The sequence below is a fragment of the Lolium rigidum genome, chromosome 3, assembly GCF_022539505.1.
Source record: "Lolium rigidum isolate FL_2022 chromosome 3, APGP_CSIRO_Lrig_0.1, whole genome shotgun sequence".
NCBI lineage: Eukaryota > Viridiplantae > Streptophyta > Magnoliopsida > Poales > Poaceae > Lolium > Lolium rigidum.
The window spans coordinates 41,980,747-41,994,559 of record NC_061510.1 but is presented as its reverse complement, the minus strand read 5'-3'; the positions used below and the strand labels follow the sequence as shown (position 1 = coordinate 41,994,559).

Below are 13,813 nucleotides of genomic sequence, written 5' to 3'. Positions count from 1 at the left end.
GCCAACATATGGTTCAAGAATTGCCTATGGACAACTCCTACAAATATAACTCAATGCAAACATTAGTCCATAGGGATTGTCATTAATTACCAAAACCATACATGGGGGCTCCATGCACTTTCAATCTCCCCCATTTTGGTAATTGATGACAATCTCTTTGAGAGGGTTTATATAAGGAATTTAAGTAACAAATAAGTTGAATATATAGAGCAAACTCCCCCATAATATATGCATGTGTGAATGATCTTGACTTTCATTGCATATATTGGCATTCAAAGCCTAGTGGAGTTTCCTCTAAATATTCAACTATGCAAAGCAACAAGATGCAATGCAATAAAGGCACATGCTTAAGCACAAAGCGAAGACATAACCAAATTCCGTTAAACCCTCCAAACTTCTCCCCCATTGGCACCAATTGCCGAAATGGGTGAAAAATTTAGAAGGCCAATATAGTGAGAGTTCCTCCATAGCGTGTGCATTTCTCATAATTTGAGTGGCATCAAATGCACATATCCAATGACGAATATTCGGAAGGAATCACACTATAGATAGGATCAAAGATTGTAAAAAGATAACAAAGTCTAGAAGCTTCAACAAATGAAGCAAGCAACCAAATGAACCACAAAGAGGATACCAAAAGAAAGATAGATATTATGATAAGATCAAGAAGATTGCTCTAAATAATATGAGGAAGCTCCCCAAGGTTTGTGCACAAAACTAGACAATTTGCATTGGAGTATAAAGTGCACAAACATGGAATCATCACTCCCATAATATCATTCAAAAACAAAAGATACCAAGTGAATCAAACTCTAATGATCACCACAAGATAGTGTTCTAAATCAAATGAGGAAGCTCCCCAATGTACATGCATAAAATAAAATGTTGCATTTGAATACAATATGCATAACATGGAATCCTCACTCCCTCATTTAAAACACAAACATTTGTAATAGATCATAGATAGAAAAGTAAGCTAAACACTTGCAACAAACAAATAGTTGAGCAACAAGCAAGAGGCACCATAATAAAAAGGCTCAACCAAGAGGATATGTGAAAGACATGATAAAGCATATTATAAGACTATTACAAGTATGAGCAAAAAGCATCATCATAGTCTTCAATGAATTATATTGCTTAGCATGACCAATCAACACGCAATAAATAAATAAGATATCAAAAGGAGATGTATCATCTCTTATGTGTATAAGTTTCTCTAAGTGGGCAATATCACAAAGATATTTATCCACAAAGAAACATGCACACATAAAATAGATATGCAAGAAAAATAGTATGATATCCAAGACGAAGTCATGCAATATACCAATAAGAATTTTTGCTTAATAGCATGGCCAAAGGCTCAATTTTATCTTATTGTACATTCATGAACTTCAACCACAAACAACTAAAATACATCACAAATATCAACAAGGGATAGAAGATAGTTGGGATGCATTTGAGAAAGGCAACAAGTATCACAAACGGGGATACCAAAAGAAGTAACTAAATTTGCACTTTCATCTATATTGCACATGTGAGAGCCTTGAGGAATTGATATGCAACAAAATTGCTAGATAGGCATAGTTAGGATGGATGAATCATGAGTATGATTTAAAATACTTCCCAACAAATGCACTCATCTCAAATTACTCACATTCACAATAAAGAGGTTTCATAAAGACTTTTGCAAGAAGCACAACATTTGCAAATCAAGAGATTCATGCCAAGATGCAACCATAAGGTTGGATACAAGAAAAGTATGCATGAGAAGATACTTGTTACCAAGATAGCATTGGTGTGGATGTAGTAGATATGTGTTCGTTGATCATCCTAGCTTGCCTCAAGTTACCATTGAGTCACCACTTCTTTCCAAGAGTGAGACAAGCATTCAATGCATATCCATTGTACCTAACACAAAGGTAAGTACAAAATGGTCCCCAAACTAATTGGGTCCGAAGTACTTAGACACACTACAACATATAGGACAAACTCCACAATTCTATGTGCATATAGATATGAAATTGAATTTCATGCACATCTTAGTCAAATTAGGATTTGATGGAGTTTACCCTATATATTGGATCAAAGAAAGTGACACATGCCATAAGATATACATATATTAAATATGCATGCACAATACTTTCAAGAACCAAAGGAAGATACAATTTGGACAAAACACCAAATAAACCAAGAGACAATGGTTGTCCAAATTATATCAAAGAATCAAATCAACACAAGATTGACTCCAAAGACTTATCTCATTATAAGAAGCTAATTAAGCCTAAGCACAAAGGAATGAGATAACCAACTCCCAAGAGAGCAAGGTTCCAACAAATAAACCAAACCCTCGACACTTTTTATGATGGCAATAAATAAGGCAATTTAAACACAAGAGTCAATGTAAATATGATCAATAAAAATCTACCTCATAATTGATTACCAATTGTCCTAGGACAAGAGGTATTAGGAAATATTTCCCGGTGGTAGTTTGTAAGTATACATAAGATCATATTTACAACGAACAAAGCATATGGTAAAAGATAAGAGTTAACCATCATGCAAAGATAGTTTCTTGATAGCTTCATTTAGTCATACCAACATGCAAGGCAATTAATAGTATTCATACCAACATGCAAAGAAATTAATAGTATTCATACCAACATGCAAAGCAATTAATAGTATGACTTGAAGCACATGGTTTTCCAAAAATGTATTGAGGGACACGTTGTGAAAAACCATGCCAAGAAAAACTTTCACAAATAAGATCCACAAAGATATTAGCAATGAAGCCATTTAAGCAAGTTGGAGCTTGTTTGAGCAAACATGCCACATAGGAGAGAGATAATTTACGGTATCAATTCTATGTGACACAACCTCAAATGTTCACATTTTCTAGGCTTGTAATATGCACAAAGCTTATTACTCCCCCATAATGTGATAAGGAATTTATTTTCACAAGAGGCAAATAAGATCCAAGTAGAGATATTAATGGACATTAGAATTTGAATTTCTCATGAAGATGACATACCACATAGCGACTAGATAATCTCGCAATATCAATTCTAAGTGATATTCCTCATGTACACACATTGTTTAGGATCATGAAATTCCCAAAGGAATATCACTCCCCCAAAATGGGATTGTCCATTAATCGCTCATAAGAGCCATATAAGATACAACAAGATGCAAAGAGGCTCCAACACAAACACAAATACATGGTGTGCAACCCAACATGCATAGACTTGATTTCTCAAGAAAAGCAAGTAGGAAGCACAAAATATACAAACACATGTTAGGAACAAAACTAACACATGCAAAGGGGCGAGTAACTTTCAATATAAATGAGTTGAGCACATGTTACCGCAAGGAGGAACATTGAATATATGATAGAAGCAAGATAACCAAGACTTGGCTTGAGATAATATAAATGATGAAGATCCCTTAATTCTTCATGATGTAGCCAAGTCTCCAATGCCCTCCAAAAAGCACATATTGATCAAGTTTTGGATTGTTGGTCCCCAACTAAGTTGGGTCCTAAGAGGTTAGTCACAATAGGCTTGGCAACCCAAATGGTTCTTTTCTTGACACCACTTTGAGCACCAACATATTTGGCAAACACATTGCCACCCTCATCCTTACAAATAGAATAAACATCATCAATGGAGATAGAGTTGGATGAGGTACCAATAGTGCAAAAAGAGGAGATGTGGCCCTTCTCACGGCATATGTAGCAAGTTCTTTTCTTCTCCTTCTTCTCACTAGATTTCTCCACAATGGGAGCATTGGCTTGATTCTTCTTGGGAAGTTGAATTTCTTCAACTTGAGGTTGAATATGAGTTTGAGCTTGAGGCTGCTTCCCTTTTTGCTTCTTCTTCAAAGGGCAAGATCTAACATGGTTCCCTTCAATTTTGCACTTGAAGCAAACAATCTTGGTCGGGTCTTTGACTTGTACTTGGCCCTTGTTGTTGTTGTTGTTCTTGGACTTGTTCTTGTTGTTGGATTTGAATCCAAGTCCACTCTTGTCATTTGGGGATTGTTGCACACTTAACATCGTGTCAAGTTTGCATTTCCCTTCATGACTCTTTACCAAGTCGGTCTTTAAAGAAGTGACTTGGGCCTTGAGCTCTTTGATTTCCTCTACATGGTTAGTAACAACACAAGTACTAGAGGAAGTAGAACCTTCATTGTTAGAGCAACAAGGCAAGGAAGATAATTCATCACAAGATTTAGCAATAGTATGAGTGGATGAATTACTAGGAGTAGCACATGGCAATATAGCATTTTGGGTAGTAGTGCTAGTATCCACATGAGGCTCACAAGGTGTTGCCTTCGATATGATAGCCTCATGAGCAAACTTTAGCCTATCATGGGAGGCTAGAAGATCCTCATGGGAGCTAGAAAGCTTTCCATGATTTTCTTCCAATTTCCCATAATTGCTAGTTAGCAATTCAAGTTGAGCCCTTAGCTCAACATTCTCCTTCAAGATAGATGCTTCACAAGAAGTAGAGTTAGTAGCACAAGCATCATCACAAGACATATTAAGAAGAGAAGGTAACATAGCATGATCTTTTAAATAGGAAGCTTGAAGTTGCTCATGGGACTTGGTGAGGATAGAGTGTTCGCTCTCCAAGACCTTGTGGGCCTTGTCTAGATCATCTAGATCCTTAACAAGTTTATCATGACCAACACCAACTTTGGGATTTTCCTTTTTAAGCATTTTTACTTGAGCTTTAGCATGGTCTCTTTCCTTAGTGAGTTTAGAAACTATTTCATTTTGAGACACTTCAAGGGTTTCAAGTTGCTCTTCAAGAGAGGATATGGTCTCTTGTTCTTCTTCAAGATCATTCTTTAGGGATGCTACATCATTGGCATACTCTCGTTCAAGAGCACCCTTTTTATCAATGGTGTTCTCATGCATCCAAATAAGTTTTTGGCTCTCAATAGCGGTAGTCAAGATTTCAAAGAAGTGAGTGCTAGCAATTTTATCTTTGCAAATAACCTTGAATACGCTCTTACCCTTATCGCGTAGAGAGACAACCCAATCCTCTTCTTCATATTCATCCTCATCCTTATCACCACGAGACATATTAGGTTCCATGGTAGGAGGTACCGTGGAACCCTTGGCCATAAGGCATATATGAGGACCGTGAGATAAAGATGAGGAGTTACTTGAGGCTCCTTTCAAGATCTTGTCTTGACCAATAGAATCTTTGGTTTCCTCTACAATGTTAGTCACACAACAACTAGAGGAAATAGAAGCATTTTTATCATGGCCACAAGACAAAGTAAGCATATCATCATTAGATTTATTCAAGCAACTTACACATGATATGCAAGGACTATCAACACAAGCATGTAAATCATTTCTAGTGCTAGATGTGTTTAAGTCCAAAGATGAACCATTGAAATGAGACATAGATGAAGGATCATCAATAGTAAGCTCAATACCAACATTGCAATTTCCATCACCACTCACCATATCATTACTTTGTGTCTTGCCACACATTGGTGAAGTGGATGAAGATGAGAACTCATCACGGCCGGAAGTGGAAGCAATAGAATCATCCTTAATAATATTGGACACATCATATTTGTCTTGAAGCTTTGTCCATAATTCATGAGAGCTCCCAAAAGGCATGATTGACGAAGTAACTACATTGCTCACAACAATGGAAAACACATGAGAAGCAAGAGCATCGAGGCAAGAGTTTTTCTCCTCCTCAAGAGATAAATTTTGAGGATCCTTAGGAGAAGAAAAACCCATGCCAAGAAATCGCTCCATGTCCGGGGACATACCCCGTAAGATTTTAAGCACATAAATTTTCCATAGATCATAATTTGTGCCATCAAATATAAACAAGTTATTGTGCGCTAATCCCCTAACCGACATCTTTACTCTCAAGGCGGTGAAGCCTAAGAATGAGAGACCTTGCTCCGATACCAATTGAAAGGACACGGATGTCGCCTAGAGGGGGTGAATAGGCGATTTAAAACTTTTACGAGATGGGCTTAACAAATGCGGAATAAAACTAGCGTTTACTTTGTCAAGCCCAAAGCCTATAAACTATGGTTCACCTATGTGCACCAACAACTTATTCTAAGCAATGGTTCACCTATGTGCACCAACAACTTATGCTAAGCAAGACAAGCAACTTATGTGATAGCAAGATATATATATAACTTCAAGAACGATGACTATCACAAAGTAAAGGCATAAGTAAAGAGCTCGGGTATAGGAATAACCGAAGTGACGTGGAGACAACGATGTAGCCCGAAGTTCACACTCTTGCGAGTGCTACTCTCCGTTGGAGCGGTGTGGAGGACAAGTCACTCCAAATGCACGAGGGCCACCGTATTCTCCTCGAGAATTCCCACCAAAAGGGATGTCCTCGATCCACTATGGGACCTTAGGAAGGTCACCGAACCCGCACAAAGCTTGGGGCTATCTCCACAACTTAATTGGAGGCTCCCAATAAATTGCCACAAAGGCCTTGCCCTTGAAGATTCTCCACAACTTAATTGGAGTCCCCAATAACACCACTAAGATGCCACAAAGGCCTTGCCCTTGAAGATTCTCCACAACTTAATTGGAGTCCCCAAGAACACCACTAAGATGCCACAAAGGCCTTGCCCTTGAAGATTCTCCACAACTTAATTGGAGTCCCCAAGAACACCACTAAGATGCCACAAAGGCCTAGAATCCGTCTAGGGTTCCAAGAACCCAAGAGTAACAACCTTCTTGCTTTCACCTCCACGAATCACCGTGGAGAACTCAAACCGATGCACCAAATGCAATGGCAAGAACACCACAAAGATGCTCAAGTCCTTCTCTCTCAAATTCCAACAAAGCTACAAAAGCTATTGGGGGAATAAGAGAGGAAGAACAAATAAGAGGAGGAACACCAAATTTCTCCAAGATCTAGATCTAGTGGATTCCCCTCACAAAGAGAGGGATTTGATTGGTAGGAATGTAGATCTAGATCTCCTCTTCCTTTTCCCTCAAAAAGATTCAAGAAGCATAGGAGGAGTAGAGGGAAAGGGAAGCTCTCAAGGTCAACAATGGTGGAGAGCACTTGGGGGAAGAGGTAGCTGCCCAAGGAGGAAGAAGGGGGCTTAAATACCCCCTCCCATCGAAATATGACCGTTTGGGTGTGCTCAGGCCGGATTTTCCGGGCCGGATATTTGCAAAATATCCGGGCCCCAAAAAACGGCTAAGGACATGAGAAAACTGCTCTCAGGATGGGGGCCGGACATTTGGCCGGATATTTGCCCGGATTTGTCCATAAACCGGATTTTTCCGGGGGGCCGGATTATCCGCCCCAAACTTGGGCCGGAATATCCGCCCCCGAAAACCGGCGAAACATCAAACTGAAACGGGCATAACTTTAGCATCCGGACTCCGATTTTGATGATCTTGGACTTGTTTTAAAGCTAGGAACAAGCTCTACAAGATCATGCAGTAAACAATCATAGTCCAACAAGGGAGGATAGAAACAAATGATGAAAGGTTTGACCTATCTAAAAAAGACATACCGGTAAAACCTCCAATCTTGAAAATGCAACAAGTTGCCCGTGCAAAAACCATTCTTGATGAACTAGAGCTTGTCATGAGAATAAGCACAAGCTCTAAATCATCACATGGATAAGATCCAAATAATAACCAAGAAAGATGATGAACCAAACTCGAAAACGCAACAAGTGATCTATGCAAAATCCGTTTTCGATGAACTAGAGCTTGTCATGAGAATAAGCACAAGCTCTAAAATATCACATGGATAAGGTCCAAATAACAACCAAGAAAGATGATGCAAGGATGCAAAGGTTTGAGCTCTCTCCGAACGATACGATCGAGTTACTCACTCGAGAGCCCTCTTGATATTACGGCAACTAAACTATAAACCGGTCTCCAACTACACTATGAGACCGGTGAGAAAGAAACCCTATCAAGAGCAAACCTTATACTTGCGCATTCCACTTGAGCTTGATGACGACGATCTTGACCTCAACAAGATGGAACGCCTTTCTTGCTTGTGCTTGCTTGACGAAGTCTTGTAGATTGCTCCCCCATAAACCACCATGGGAGAGCTTCTTCTTCGGCGCATCTTCACATAACCATGACCACCATGTGGATTGCTCCCCCATAATCCACCATGGGAGAGCTTCTTCTTCGGCGCATCTTCACATATCCATGATCACCATATGGATGGCAAGACTCAAGCAAAGGATCTCTTCGAGATGACTCATCTTGAACTTGCACATCATTTCTCCATGGCAAGCTTCAAGCTTATGAACTCTTCGAGTTGGATCATCTTGAACTTGCCCTTCATTTCTTCATTCTTCGTCATGTTGATGTCTTGAAGTAACTTGAGGGCTCACTTCATCTTCATCTTCAAGACATACTTTACACTTGATATCCTTCATCAGTTTCTTCTTATTGCAACCTTGAAGCCAACATATGGTTCAAGAATTGCCTATGGACAACTCCTACAAATATAACTCAATGCAAACATTAGTCCATAGGGATTGTCATTAATTACCAAAACCATACATGGGGGCTCCATGCACTTTCAAGCGTTTTCTTCACTCCCGCTACGACTGAGGGGGAATGTTAGAGTACGTGTATAATTAGAGATAGACTAGGATCTTCTTGTATCTCAAGTCGTTAGATATCTTAGCCTCCAAATCATGTACCTCTATATATACCCCATGAGGGTCATTGCAATACAACACAACAATTCTAGGGTTCTATATTTTCCGCCGAAGGTACGGTAAAAGTTGGTATTACATTTCAAAAATCTAAATCTACTATCCTTAGTGCATTTTTAGATGCAAATTGGGTCGGCTGTATCGATGAAAGACGCCCCAAATGTGGATTTGCATTCCTTTCTAGCCCCAACCTCATTTCTTGGAGTGCACTCAAACAAGCTATTGCTTCACGCTCAAGCACCGAAGCCGAATATAATGCCCGGGAAAATACAACATCCAAACTAATTTGGGTTCAAGCCTAGCTTGCTTCATGAACTACGAGTGTCTCTTCGTGCCCGTCCTTGTCTTTGGTGTGACAACCTTGGCGTCACCTACTTGTCTCCTATTCTAGTTCTTCATTCCCGCACAAAACATATTGAAATTGACTTCTATTTTATGAGAGAAAGAGTTGCAAGGGAAGACATTGAGATCAAGAAGAGTTTTGAACAATTCAAGCCTAATTGCAACCTCTTCATCCGTGGTATAGACTGGGGGATGGGGGGTTAGACATAATGTACCCATATATGGCATGCTCAAACCGTATGGCTCTTTTGACCCAACAACCATATAGAGTCTCCTTTTCTTTTATCTCTTTTATCTCTTGCCTTCTTTGTAATTTCCTTTAATTCTTTCTTGTATGTGCCACATATGAAGCTTTTTCATCTAATGTTTAACACGTAACCGAGACCAAGAAAAGGTTATCGTTTCCACCAACAATTTAAACATGACGGCCATGCATATGAATATTGTAAATAACAACAATCCTATTGGTAAAATATAACACATAGGAACGTACAAACTCTCTCAAGCCATGAGTAAACTCTACTCTCTGTTCATTAATTTTTTTAGATAAATCTAAGACATATTTAATGGGACGGAGGTAGAGCATTTCTACGGTTAAGAAACATTCTTGCACTTGTATCTTTTGGCACAACAGACGAAAACCACCAGATTCAGGAGCTGAGCGCACGAAAACTCCTTTTTACAGGCAACTGTATGTGTAGGAGTGTCATCCACCACATATTGTGCTTTGAGATTGGTGAAACTTTTTGTTCCCTTTTTGACAAAACTGAAACATATTGAAACAAATTTAAACAGTACAAAATATTTCACAAGTTTCATAAACACGTCAACAACAGATGTGAAACTTTGTGAAACATATTTTGAACAGTAAATAATTTTTCACAAGTTTCAGACATGTTTCACAAATTTTTGGAAACTAAATCAACACATGGATGACATCAGTGTGATGTCATCACTACTTTACCTACCGGAGCCGGTAGAATCGCTGCGTTCGCTGAGCGCAGCGATGAGCCAGAAGAATCGGTCGAGGTGGCCGTTGTTGAGGTTATCAGGTATCCATCCGGGCTCGCCGCCCCTCGTCGTGATGCCGGACACGACAGTCAGCAAAAGAGAACTGGGGTAGCTCCCGAGCGACACCGTGAGGAGCCCCAGCGCGGAGCAGAGGCTCCGCATGGACTCGGGCGCCTTGTTGTAGTGAAAGATTTATATTTAACATGTAGAAGAACTGGGACTGCCCGACGCACGTGAACAGGAGGTACTGCGGTATCTGCCACAGGATGCACATCGGCGGTGCCGACATCCGGTCAAGCGCCAGCCGCTGCGTCTCAACCACCGCCGCGGCCGCCATGACCAGGACCGACAGGAACAGGCCGATCCCGAACCGCTGCAGCTCCGAGAACTCCCGCTCGTTGCCGGTGAACCTCCTCGCCGCCGGGATGAGCACCCTGTCGTAGATGGGCACGAAGAGGATGACGCTGACGGCGTCGAAGGAAGCCAGCGACGCCGGAGGGATGGCGAACGAGCCGACCGAAGTGTCCATCATCCTCCCTTGCTCCAGGAACGTCGAGGAGAACTGCGCGAGGACGGAGAAGAAGACGATCCCAGTGGCCCAGATCGGGAGCATGCCGATGACGATCTTGAGCTCCTCGACTTGCTGTCACGGTGCAGAGCCTCCATGGATCAGAATAAAGCTCTTCGGTGGAAGAGATCACCGCAGCCTTGTCCAAGAAACTGCACCATGAAAAACATGCAACCAGTCACATAATTATTAGGATCAGCAGCCATGTGGCATTTACAGATTCAGATAGCTAGTTACCTGAGCACTTGTGTGTGCTGCATCTTCTTGGTACTGGCGTTAGCCATTGATGCATCCTCGTCCGGTAGCTCGTGGAGAAGAGAAGCATCACGCGGCAAACGTACATTCCGCTTGAGGAACGCCGCCACGACAACCTGGGAAACTCTTGCCAGCGGGCTTCCGAGAGGCTTCTGCACTCTGTAGGAGCTGGAGCCGAGCAAGAAGCTCCCGATAGCCAACGCGATGAAGAGGGTCGGTATCCAGAGGCCGATGACCCACCCGCAGTGGTCCTGCACCCACACGACGACGGTGCCTTAGACGAAGCTGCCGATGTAGATGGAGAAGAAGAACCAGTTGAAGAAGGAGCTCTTCTTGAGCCTCTCCATGGGGACGCCGTCGTCAAACTGGTCAGCGCCGAAGGAGGAGACGCAGGGCTTGATGCCGCCGGCTCCGATGGCCATCGTGTACAGGCCAAGGAAGTACTATAATAGAAGGATCATCATCATCATTCATGCGAGAACCATAACAAAATACTTGAAAATAACAATGAACAGTACAAAGAAACAATAGTGATGTTCATGGCAAAATCGTGCATGACATAAGTTTGGACATGTGAACTGAAATATAGTCCCTTGATAGTTCTCTGCCGGATTTGCATGAAAACTTGTGTCTCCACTTACCTAAGATAAACTTGCATGCTTTAGGATTCTTCGTCGTAGGAGTTGGAGTTCCTTTAATGTCAACAATTTGGTCCCCTCAATGTACAACTGAATCCTGTAATAAGACAAACCTAATTTTTTGTAGTAAACCATTTTGGGCAAAACCATGAAACAACTGTTAGAGCAAGAACAATAGGAGAGCTGGCTGCTGGCTCTAAAATCATGTCATGTCACTTATAGCTATCATAGAGCCAGAACCATACAATGGGTCAGCTATTACGCTGGCTGTTAGGTTACCCTGGCTGTTAAATATTTGAGCATTTAACTGTGATCCAATGTGGACTGTATCTTTGTAGCCATTTCAAGTTTTCAACCAGCACACATATTTACCAGCGACGCCATCAAAATATATCAGGACAATCTGGGCAAGCAACAAACAAATGTTGCAACACCATACCACCACTCATGTATATCTACAAGGAAGCATGAACGTAGCACAATACTAAATATGATCTCCGGCAAACAAGCTGTTAGTATTGTTCTTGACGACAATGACCAACAAATAAATCGCGCATAGCACCATGACATCGACACTAAAAAATTACATGATTATTTAGAAGAGAGCATTAGCCAAACAAAATACTAAACATGGTCTCTAGCAAACAAGACATAAGTTTGATTTTGATGCGATGAAGGCACAAAGCCATAGTTGAAATCTTGGTAGAAAGAAGCAGCTAAGCATTGGCATCAAGAACCTTCATGTCAGATGACCACATCACAGCATAGTCCTGAAATAAAATTACATGCCAGATCACCACATCATAGTATAGTCTTGAAATAAAGTTTCATGTCAGATCTCATGTTGGTCCTCAATGTTAAGGGAAAGAGGAATATGCAGATATGAGATATCAGTATCCCACCATGGCTAATTATGATGGTTATTTCAACAAGAGATCAATGCATAGTTACTTACTCAATTGCAGAAGTGATAGTGTGAAAAATACACTAAATTTAAACTATGATAGTGGACAGCAAGGAAGTACCTTAATCAGTTTTGCCAAATAACCTCTCCCTGAAACACTTCAAGGCCAACACGTGCTCGGATCTCACATCGTCGGGCATTCCAGATGTATCTTGCATCATCAACGATCGATACGTCTCTAGCATGACCGACTCCTTGTGATCTTTTGCTGCAAGGCACGCAAACTTCCGAGCTTCAAGATTCTCACTAGAAACACGCCGTTGTGTCTCTAACATCTCTTTGCGGCTTTCATTTGCAGCATTCTGAGCATTTACAAATTTGCTAAGCTCATCTTCAAGATCTATTATACAATTTTCATCCTTTCTTTTTCGTTTCCGCTGCTCCTTAGCTTGCTTTCCACCCGGTGGTCGTTCATCTTGAGAATCATCTAGAGTAAAATGTTGTCCCACTTCATCATCAACACTAACTTTCTCTTTTCTGGCTCCAGATCTTGTAGGAGTTCTAAATATGCGTCCCATTTTGGTTGTTTTTTCAGAAACTCCCAACAATGCTCAAACATAATGGGCCATCATCTTTGTGATCTTCCTCATAAGTTTGTATTGCCATCTTCTTTAAATCTACATCAGATTCACCACTAGCATACAATGCATTAGCCTCTTTCTAGCTCGCACAACACCATGCAACCTTTTTCTTAATTTTCCCAAAGTGATCCTTCACTTGCTTTAGTAGCCTTTCCCTGTTTTTGGGGGTGGTACTATTGTAGACAACAGTGACTTCTTTCCAATACTGCTCATTCTTCTTGTAATTGGATTGGATTGGGTCATTTGAATTATTCAACCAAGCACTAACCTACAATATTATCAGAAGGGGTTATTTTTGTGCTAGTAACACATGGAGGCAGCACGCAAAAAAAAAACTTACCAATCTAAGATTCTCCTCTTTTGTCCATGGCAATCGTTTTACAGTCCTTTTACAATTGCCACCACTGGTGTCATCACCAACAGTGATTGGCTGCGATGAAGTCCCATTTCCCATAGCTTCTGTGTGGCTTGGTGTGTTCTTAAAGAAACTAAGGAAACCACCAGGTGGGTGAGAATCCAATCCCCTGCTACAGCAGGTAATTCGTAAGATCAGTTCACTATGTTTAAAAATTTAATTAAGAAGACAATTTATATGCTTGTACCGACAACTAACTACATCTTCCATGTAAGCAGAAATCATGCGCAAAGCAATCAGGTATGCTAATAGAAAAAGAAAACTAACTTATAGACATATGCGACTGTAGAGAAGATGTTCAGTAGAGAAGAATCCTAGCTACATCAGTTCTAA

At 40.8% G+C, this 13,813-nt stretch overlaps 1 pseudogene; it reads right to left on the bottom strand.

Moving 5' to 3' along the window:
* Window positions 1–9,642: 9,642 nt before the first annotated feature.
* On the bottom strand, window positions 9,643–13,519 carry LOC124694733 (annotated as a pseudogene).
* Between the last annotated feature and the right edge of the window lie 294 nt (window positions 13,520–13,813).